The sequence below is a fragment of the Tamandua tetradactyla genome, chromosome 23, assembly GCF_023851605.1.
Source record: "Tamandua tetradactyla isolate mTamTet1 chromosome 23, mTamTet1.pri, whole genome shotgun sequence".
NCBI classification, from domain to species: domain Eukaryota; kingdom Metazoa; phylum Chordata; class Mammalia; order Pilosa; family Myrmecophagidae; genus Tamandua; species Tamandua tetradactyla.
In genome coordinates, this window is record NC_135349.1 from 28,440,723 (window position 1) to 28,450,971 (window position 10,249).

Here is a 10,249-nt window from a genome sequence, read left to right on the forward strand (position 1 = left end):
CTGAGCTAGGCCCCACCCCTCTCCTAGGGAAGGCATAGCCTCCAAGGAATTTCTTCCTTTCACCTGACCATCCCCTTTGCCTCTCATACAAGCTTAATTCCACCCTTGCCTGGGCAGTTAGAGTCTGAGAAGCCTTGCAGTTATAATCAAAGAGCATTCAAGCCATAGAAAGACAGCCACCAAAGAGAAAAGAAAAATTTATTTTCAGAGCAGGACCCCCGTTCCTTGGGTTTGCCAATTAAGAGCTTAAGTTGGTATGTTGTTCTATGTATCTCCAGGTCCTATCTGCCCCCTCCTTTCCTTCAGTGCCCAGACCTTTTCAAGTATTTTGTGTTGTCTGATCCGAGAAAACCTCTGTTTTTTTTTCTTTTTCCATCAGCCCTGCCACCTCTGTGCTGGGACAAAACCCAGCAACTTCAGCTTTTACTCGGTGTTCAGCTGATCTTGGGGTCTATCTTAAGTAATTAGAATTTGTTAATTAATTCCACAATTGGAGTTTGGTTGAGTTCAGCCCCTTGCTGTTGGTAAAGTCTCTTTCCTTTCCCCCCCAGGAACCAGCCTGTGGGGGAGGGACACTGGCCCCCAGGACTTGGGGGACTCACAGTTCTGGGTGGGATTGCAGCTGGTCCGGCTTGTCCAGACTGGTGTATGCTGTGTGTCTGTCACTGATGTGGCCCCAAGAGTTGTTCTGTACTGTTCCTGGCAATTTACTGGCTGCTCTGGAGGATAAACTAAATTCCACACCTCGTTAAGTGCCATCTTGAACCTCTCCCTGCTGCTTTCTAAAGGCAAGAGGATAAATGACCCTTAGACTTTGAAATCTAATGGAGTTTACCATGCAGATTTTGGAACTGCTTGGGTCCAGTGACCCCTATCCAAGGTGATTCTTTTTAAAATCTGCCTTCCAGCCTAAGCCAGTAGTCAATTTTGCCAGATTATCTGCCATTTTTAAACAAAGATTGCCTTCCTTCCAGTTTGCAATAACACATGCCTCATTTCTGTCTAGAGCCTCATCAGGGGTATCTTTAGAGAAAACATCTCTACCAACAGTGTCTTCAAAGCATTCTAAGCCTTCTCTATCAAGTTCCTCATAACTTTCAGAATCTTCCCCTTATCCACTTAAAAAACCATTCCAACATGTTTGGTATTTGCAAACTGCATCAATACCCTACTCTCCAGTACCAAAATCTGTATTAGTTTGCCAAAGCTTCCAGAAAATCAATATACCAGAAATGGAATAATTTTTAGAAAAGGAATTTACTAAGTTGCAAGTTTACAGTTCTAAGTCTATAAAAATGTCCAGCCTAAGGCATCCAGGGAAAGATACCTTGGCTCAAGAGGAGTGTTGATGTTCAGGTTTCTCTCTCAGCTAGTAAGGCACATGGTGATGTCTGCTAAATTTCTCTTCAGGATTCTTCAATGATTTCCCCAGGAGAAATTTCTTTCTGCATCTCCAAAGGTCACTTGTTGGTTGGGCTCTGTCAGCACTAAAGCTTTTTCCAAAATGGTTTTCTCTCAGAGGCCTCTAGTAAGCAGCCCCCCCTTGAATGGTTGGAAACACATCTCCATGGAACTACCTAATCCCAGTGGTACCCCCCAAAATTGGATGGGTCATGTCTCCATGGAAACAATCAAAGAGATCACACTCAGCAATGTTGAGTGAGATTAAAGAACATGAATTTTCTGAGATATACAAGAGATTCAAACTGGCTCAGAAGATATCTATTTCTTAAAATCTCCAGATATTCTTGTTGGAAGATTTCTTTCCACTATATAGCTTATTCAGAAGTCTTATCAGAATCAAAGAAACTAATGTATAAGAAAGCTCCCTTAAAAATAAGAAGCCATATGAGATCTAGAGCACTATTCTATCTTTCACTCACTTGTTTTTAATTATTCTCATTATCTCCTGGAATTTTAGACTACACTTAGTTTTACATAACCTGTAAGAAAAATTCTTGAGACATTGTAGAGTTTCCTATTAAAGGTATTTGTGTGTATCCTCTAAACATATTCTACAAATACCATCTAAATAGCCTTGCTCTGCAGTCAGATATATGCTGCAAGTCAATGAATGAGCAGATGGGATTCATACAAACCAGATCTCCTCAGAGATGTCAGAAATTGCTTGTTGTTTCTTTTTTTAAAAATTACCCTCACATAATTGCATGCTCTTGAAGACATTGAGTGAAGTAATCCAGAAAAACAGGGGAAATAATGAATGGTCTAACAAATATGAACTAACTAAAGTGAGAAAATACTGAGTTAAATTTGAGAGCATAGGTTATCAAGGCATAGAAAGTGGGAAGAGATTAGGCAAAGGATGATTAAGGAGTACAGAATTTTCAAACAAGTCTTATTGTAAAGGTTCCTGGACAGTAAGCTACTACATCAGTCACATTCATTCCTGAGTTTTCATTGTTATTTCCAAATTCTGAGATGCTGTGCTCTTTGTTTATAACCTGGTAGTTCTATAGCTATCAAAGTCAGCATTACTCCTTAGAGAAACTGTTAAAGAAACTAAATAAGAGATCAGACTCCAATTAGAGATATGAATGAGATGGTCTTGGATACAACTAAAATAAGTCATAATGCAGGGTAAAGGTTGATATTATCACTGTTTTAAAACTTCAACTTCCGTGTGAGACCAAAGGAAAAGATGTTTATTTTGGTTCAAATTTAAATTTTCTTTAGCACACTATTGGATTTAACCTGTCTGGTCAGTTTATTTAAATATATGGAAACAAGAATAGGAAATGGGCTCCTATTATTCTGTATAGATTAAGGTAATATATGGTATGTCAGTTTGAAAGAATTTATGTACCCTAGAAAAGCCATGTTTTAATCCTATTCAATCTTGTGAGAGCAATGGTTTCTTCTAATCCCTACTCAGTACTTACAGGTTGGAAACTTGATTAAGTTATCTCCACAGAGATATGACTCAGTCAATTGTGGGTATTAAACTTGATTAAATGGAGATGTGTCTCCACCCATTCTATGTGTATCTTGATTAATTTACTGGAATCCTATAAAAGAGGAGACATTTCAGATAGAGTTCCTTTTGAAGAACAAGGAGAGAGCTGCAGAACCAAGACAAAAGGATGAGAGAACCACAGAGACCACCCAGTCAGCAACCTTTGGGAATGGAGAAGGAAATGGTGCTTCATGAAGCAAGAGGCCTGGAGAGAGAGCTAGCAGATGTTGCCATGTTCACCATGTACCCTTCCAGCTGAGAGAAATGTTGAATGTCATCGGCCTTCTTGAACTAAGTTATTTTTCCTTGGATATCTTAGATTGGACATTTCTGTAGACTTTTTAAAAATATGGACAATTTCACAGCCTTAGAACTGTAAACTAGTAACTTATTAAATTCCCCTTTTTAAAAGCCTTTCCATCTCTGGTATATTGCATTCTGGCAGCTAACAAGCTAGAACACATGGATATATTCCACCATATTCGGGCAGAAAATAAAAAGTATTTACAAAGTCCCCTTTAAGGTCTGAGGGGAAATGTGAAATGATTAAACTTCTCACCTGGAGAAATTACTGATATTCTTTATCAGGGACACTAGGGACTCACTATTTAATAAGTCAAACCTTTGATCTTGAGGCTCGCCCTAACGAGACATACTTCTGCAAAGACAAAGCTAGGCCTCCATGTAATTATGCCTGAGAGTCACCCCCAGAGAGCCTCTTTTGTTGTTCAGATGTGGCCTCTTTCTAGAAGTAAACTCTGCAAATAAACTCACTACCCTCTTCCCTCTGTGGAACATGACTCCAGGGTAAGTCTCTCTGGAAATGTGGGACTTGACTCCCAGGGAGAAACCTGGCCTTGGTATTGTGGCATTGAGAATGCCTTCTTGACAAAAAAGGAAAAAAGAAATGGAACAAAATAAAATTTCAATAGCTAAGAGATTTCAAAGAGAGTTTAGAAGTCATTATGGAGGTTGCTGTTTATGCAAGCTTTAGACAGATATTTCAAACAGCCATAGTACTCCATGCCCCAAACAACAGTACTCCTGAAAACCCTACAGCATGTCCTGGATTCTAAGTCTCTATGAAATTTATTCTTACTAAGTTTATTTTCTCAGAAATTTAAGGCCTCCAGATTGACCCTATGCTAGATAAACCCTGAAATGCAGAGTTAGCAGTCTCTCCAGGAAGAAGTTTCATCCTCTACCCTCTAAGGTCAATACCTCTTATTACCATGAAGAAATTAAAATGGAGATTGCCCAGCTATCCCTGAAGATTGACAGAAAGATCGATGACAGGAAGGAGTTGTAACTAAGAAATTAGGATTTAACAAATGAATATGACTACTGACTCATTATATAGGTATTTCTTTTTCATGCCTAGTGTTTTAGAATAGTCAGAAGGAAATACCTGAAGTAGTTGAACTTAAATACAGTAGATCTGATCTTTGATAATGATTGTATAACTATATAACAAAAAAGGAAAAAGTTGCCCGTGTTTGTATGGATAGCCTCCTTGAATTTTGTTCCATACCACTGATCTATATATCTATCTCTGACAATACCATTTTAGGTAATCTACCTTTATTGTAAGTCTTAAAATTGGGTAGAGTACAATATTAGTAGTAATAAGAAGGAGGAGTCAGTGGTATGGTATATTTGGATTCTTCTTTTTCTAGGGCAATGCAAATGTGCTAAAAATGATCATGGTGATGAACATACAAATATTTAATATTACTGTGAACCATTGATCGTACACTTTGGATAGAAATTATGGTGTGTGAATATATTTCATTTATATTACATTAAAAAGTACTCTCAGAAAAACGGTAAGAAACCGTCCACCCGAAGACACAGGAATTGACGTACCGATGGCGGAGGGGCGCGAGCTTTCAAGATGGTGGTGGTTGACTACCTGAACGAGGGGCTGAGGTGAAGACCCCTACGAAGTAAAAGAGGCCAGAAATCGCCCACACCCCAATTCTAGCAGTCCCGGGAATTCAGCAGAAGTGTTGCCTTTTTTTTTTTTGATGAACAAGTAAACAGTACAGATTTTAAACATGGGACGGAGATCTACGTCATCCACCAAGAGTGGAAAATTTATGAACCCCACAGACCAGGCCCGAAAGGAAGCTCGGAAGAGAGAATTAAAGAAGAACAAAAAACAGCACATGATGGTACAAGCTACAGTTTTGAAGATGAAGGATCCCAAACAGATTATCCGAGACATGGAGAAATTAGACTAAATGGAATTTAACCCTGTGCAACAGCTCCAGTTAAATGAGAAGGTGCTGAAAGACAAATGTAAAAAGCTGCGTGAAACCTTTGAACATATTCTACGACTCTATGAAAAAGAGAATCCAGATATTTACAAAGAATTGAGAAAGCTAGAAGTAGAATATGAAGAAAAGAGGGCTCGACTTAGTCAATATTTTGATGCTGTCAAGAATGCTCAGCACGTGGAAGTTGAGGGTATTCCTTTGCCAGACATGCCTCATGCTCCTTCCAATATCTTGATTCAGGACATTCCACTTCCTGGTGCCCAGCCACCTTCTATCCTTAAAAAGACTTCAGCCTATGGACCTCCAACTCGGGCAGTTTCTATACTTCCTCTTCTTGGACATGGTGTTCCACGTTTGCCCCCTGGTAGAAAACCTCCTGGTCCTCCCCCTGGTCCACCTCCTCCTCAAGTCTTACAGATGTATGGCCGTAAAGTAGGCTTTGCCCTAGATCTTCCTCCTCGTAGGCGAGACGAAGATATGTTATATAGTCCTGAACTTACTCAACGAGGGCATGATGATGATATTTCCAGCACCAGTGAGGATGATGGCTATCCTGAGGACATGGATCAAGATAAACATGATGACAGCACTGATGACAGTGATACTGACAGGTCAGATGGAGAAAGTGAGGTAGATGAATTTGTGCACCGTGATGATAGTGAGAGAGACAACACTTAAGAAAAAAAGTCAGGTCTGAGTGCACGATTTGCAGATATGTCTGGAAAATCAAGAAAAAAAAAGAAGAACATGAAGGAACTGACTCCTCTTCAAGCCATGATGCTTCGAATGGCAGGTCAGGAAATCCCAGAAGAGGGACGAGAAGTAGAGGAATTTTAAGAAGATGATGATGAAGATGATTCTGATGATTCTGAAACAGAAAAGCAGTCACAAAAACAACATAAAGAAGAATCTCTTTCAGATGGTACATCTGCAGCTTCTTCATAGCAGCAGGCTCCTCCACAGTCTGTTCCTCCTTCTCAGATACAAGCACCTCCCATGCCAGGACCACGTCCTCTTGGACCACCACCAGCACCACCTTTACGGCCACCTGGACCACCTACAGGCCTTCCTCCTGGGCCACCTCCAGGAGTGCCTCCATTCCTGAGACCACCTGGAATGCCAGGACTCTGAGGGCCTTTACCCCAACTTTTACCTCTAGGACCCCCACCAGGCCAACCACCTGGCCCTCCCCAAGATCCACCTCCAGGTTTGCCCCCCGGCCCTCCTCCTCGGGGACCTCCACCAAGGCTACCTCCCCTTGCATCTCCAGGTATCCCTCCACCTCGTCCTGGCATGATGCGCCCACCTTTGGTGCCTCCATTTGGACCTGCCCCACCTGGGCTTTCCCCACCAGCTCCCTTGCCAAATCCAGGGGTTTTAAGTGTCCCACCCAATTTTATTCAGCGACCCAAGGCGGATGATACAAGTGCAGCCACCATTGAGAAGAAAGCCACAGCAACCATCAGTGCCAAGCCACAGATCACTAATCCCAAGGCGGAGATTACTAGATTTGTGCCCACTGCACTGAGGGTACGTCGGGAGAATAACGGGGCTACTGCTGCTCCCCAAAGAAAGTCAGAGGATGATTCTGCTGTACCTCTTGCCAAAGCAGCCCCCAAATCTGGTCCTTCTGTTCCTGTCTCAGTACAAACTAAGGATGATGTGTATGAAGCTTTCATGAAAGAAATGGAAGGGTTACTGTGACAGCTTTTCATTCTATAACAGGTTTCTGTTCACATCAGTGGTTCATGGAGAAAGAGGCTCTTAAGATTAGGTGAAAGAGCTACTTCCACTGTCAAGGTATATTTTAATTTCAGTGCAAAGAATATCCTTAAGTTTAGCCTTGGTCAAAATTTACTGCATATAAGAAGGGGTATTTCACTCAGAATATATTGATTATTGAAGCAGTGCTGCTAACATCCATTCCCTTTCATATCACCATTTCCATCCCATTTCTTTCTCTTCTCCAATTCTTTTGAAACGTCATTGGGGGATCTCAGTTACTTAATCTGTTTTTACTCTCTTGTATGTTGTTGGCACTGGAGTAGAAATTTCTGAGGAACCAGTTTATTTCACCCCATCTTGGCTTTTGTGTTTGAATTATTTTAAATATTTTATTGTAAATATTTTGTAATATTTTACTTGTAGTGAAATGGATCACAATGTCATTTCCTAATACAAAGCAGAATTTGTGGGAAGAAAATGTACAATTCTTTGATTAAAAATATTTCCCACTGAAAAAAAAAAGTACTCTCAGCCCATATTCCATGGAAGTTCAGCTGAGCTATTTTCCATGTTGATGGAGATAGAGGGATCTCATAACACTAATCTTTCCCCTCCGGGATCAAGCTCCTACTAGGATATGTTTGCTCATGATTCCTGCCCACATAAAATTTTCCTCCAGAAAGAAATTTTCTCTCTAATCATCCTTCCACCTTCCCACCATCCATACCTCTTCACCATCTTATTATTGCCCACGAAAATATTTATCTCATCTGTCCAATTACTCATATCAGAAACAGTTATATCATCTAACACCTTGCCTTCTTCATCTTGGCTCAATGAAGTCATCACTAAGTTCTGAATATCATCAATTTTATTTCTTTCATTTTTTAATAATTAGTTATGTATTTCTGAAATGTAAGTGTAGATGGGAGAGGATGTTAAATGAATACTAGTGGAAGAGGTCAAATTGATATGCAAGGCTGTGACACATGTTTTGTCTTTTCAAGCCTAAAAGATTTGAATAGATGTTCAAGCCACATGTAGTATATAGTTGAGAGAAAACTTTTCTTTTTTAAAGTGCCACAAAAATACTCTTATGGCATGCAATGCTTTCTGATCATTTCTATTATATGCTATTTTGTCCAAAAATGCTGGTCAAAACACACTACATTGATTTTCCTCTCTAATAATTCTCAAGCTCCTTTGGAAAAACACTGTAGTCTTTCTACATCTAAAGCATCTTTTATACCCTCCCCATCTCTATCCCAGCTGCCAATTCCCTTGTTCAGACTTCCCATTGTTTCTTGCCTGGACAACAGCAAAGGCCTACTTCATTTTTTCCCTACATCCATTCTTGTGTCTCTCAAATCCATTTTTTATGTAGAGACAAAACTAGTCTCTAAAATATATTTCAAATCCTTCCACTGATTTGAAATTCCTATATACATCATCACTCTTAGATACATAACGCTTTGTGCATAAGAACAGTAGGAATGAATAATTATAAAGGATATTGCTTGCTTTCTCATGTTGAAAATCTTCTCTGGAACAAATATATTCATGTTGTATGTTCAGTGTTAATGACAAGAAAGATGCATGACAACAAGATTGCTCTTTTCTGTGATATTATTTCACCCTCAGGAGAAGATTTCCTTTCTCCTTTTCCTTCTCCAGGATTCCAGAGTATCCTGTTTGTTTTTGTGCAGATTTTCCTCCCCAGAAGCTCTGATTTTCCCAACTGCTTTTCCACACTCAGTGACCCTTTTCATTCCTGGGACATGTGCTGCTTTACAGTAGTTCAATTCTCCTTTTTCTCCTCAAAGTCTTTTCTGCCTCTGATATTTTCTGTATTAGGGTATTCCACCTCAGGGAGCCAAAGGGGTCAATGTTTTAAAACCTCCATTTTCTTACATTTAAGTACCTTAGAAATTAGAGACTGTGTTGAATTTGTGTAACATTTTCCAACAGTTCTTCCATAAGCCTCTTTTGTTTCCTGGTGGCCATTTTGTATGCACACACTTGCCAACCTTTTGAACTTCACCTGGCTTTATGTGGCCTTGGTTTCCTGTGACTGGGTGTTCATTTGTTTCTGACTCACTGCTGTGAGTGAATGTATGGTTGTGACCATATCAGGATGTGCCCAGGCTGAAGTGCTGTCGCTATGTGACTCTTCAGCCTCTTGGGACTTGAGCAAGGGGTAGACGTCTGACTGGCAAGTTTGAGTCACAGATCTCCTAACTTCTTTATTGGTATTTTTTCCCTTCACTTCAGCATTTGTGGAGTCTTTCTTTGGTCTCTATCATCCTCCAGAGGTCCAAACAAGTGGGATTTCCCTAATTATTATTTGTTTCTGAAACTTTTCCAGGGATATATTAACATCCCCAGAAATCTTTTTAGTCTTGTTATTTTTTAAATTTATCTTATTAAAATATTATTCCTTCTTTCCTAATGTAAAATTATGTCTTATGTATGCTTTTAGATGATACATGCAATTTTAATGCTCTGGGAGGGAATTGCAAAGTATTATTACACTTGTTAAAACTTTGAGAGTCACAGAGCAAAGTAACTGTAAATTAAACCCAGAGTATGTTTCTTGGGTGAATATTACATTGGAGTTCATGTATGGTTGTTAGGATATTGAAATTGGCTCTCTCAGTTCCGATTCTGTGTATTTTTTGGATTGTGACATTTATCACTTTAAGATTTAAGATCTTTAGCTCTGTGTCAATTTTTTTAAATAACTATGAGAACTAAAACTATCTTGAAATTTTTATTTCATTGAGGAGAGACAAGAAACTAGAGATGGCCTATAAAATGCTAGACTATTTGGAAAACTCTTGCTGCTTTATTTTTGTCTATTTCTAAGTTTAAGTACTTTGATCAGTTTGTGAGTTGCCTTGAAATGTGTAAGTGATATAACCTATGACCTCTGTCCATTACCCAGGGTCAAATGTAATCAAACAAAAGGACTTCCAAGGATGACACTGCTTTAAGCAATATCAATATATTTTTGCCATTTCAGTAGGGAGTATCTATATTTTTGCAGCAAATGAGCTACTTGAATGATCTTGCTCCTCTTTCTCCATTTCCCCATAGATGTAAATCCCCTCATCAGAAGTATTCATTCAGAGTTCACACTTCAAATGGGCAAAAGTCCTTAAACTAGGTAGTGCAATATAGATTATATTGTTTCTCCAAAACAAAAATACTTATATAATCTATATTGTACTAATTTTCTTTTTCTTTTTGCAGCTGTGTGTGCATGTGTGTG

The 10,249-nt window shown here is 39.3% G+C and overlaps 1 pseudogene; it reads left to right on the top strand.

Moving 5' to 3' along the window:
* The first annotated feature begins 4,798 nt into the window (after positions 1-4,798).
* Positions 4,799-7,279, top strand: LOC143666576 (WW domain-binding protein 11 pseudogene; annotated as a pseudogene).
* The last annotated feature ends 2,970 nt before the right edge of the window (positions 7,280-10,249 follow it).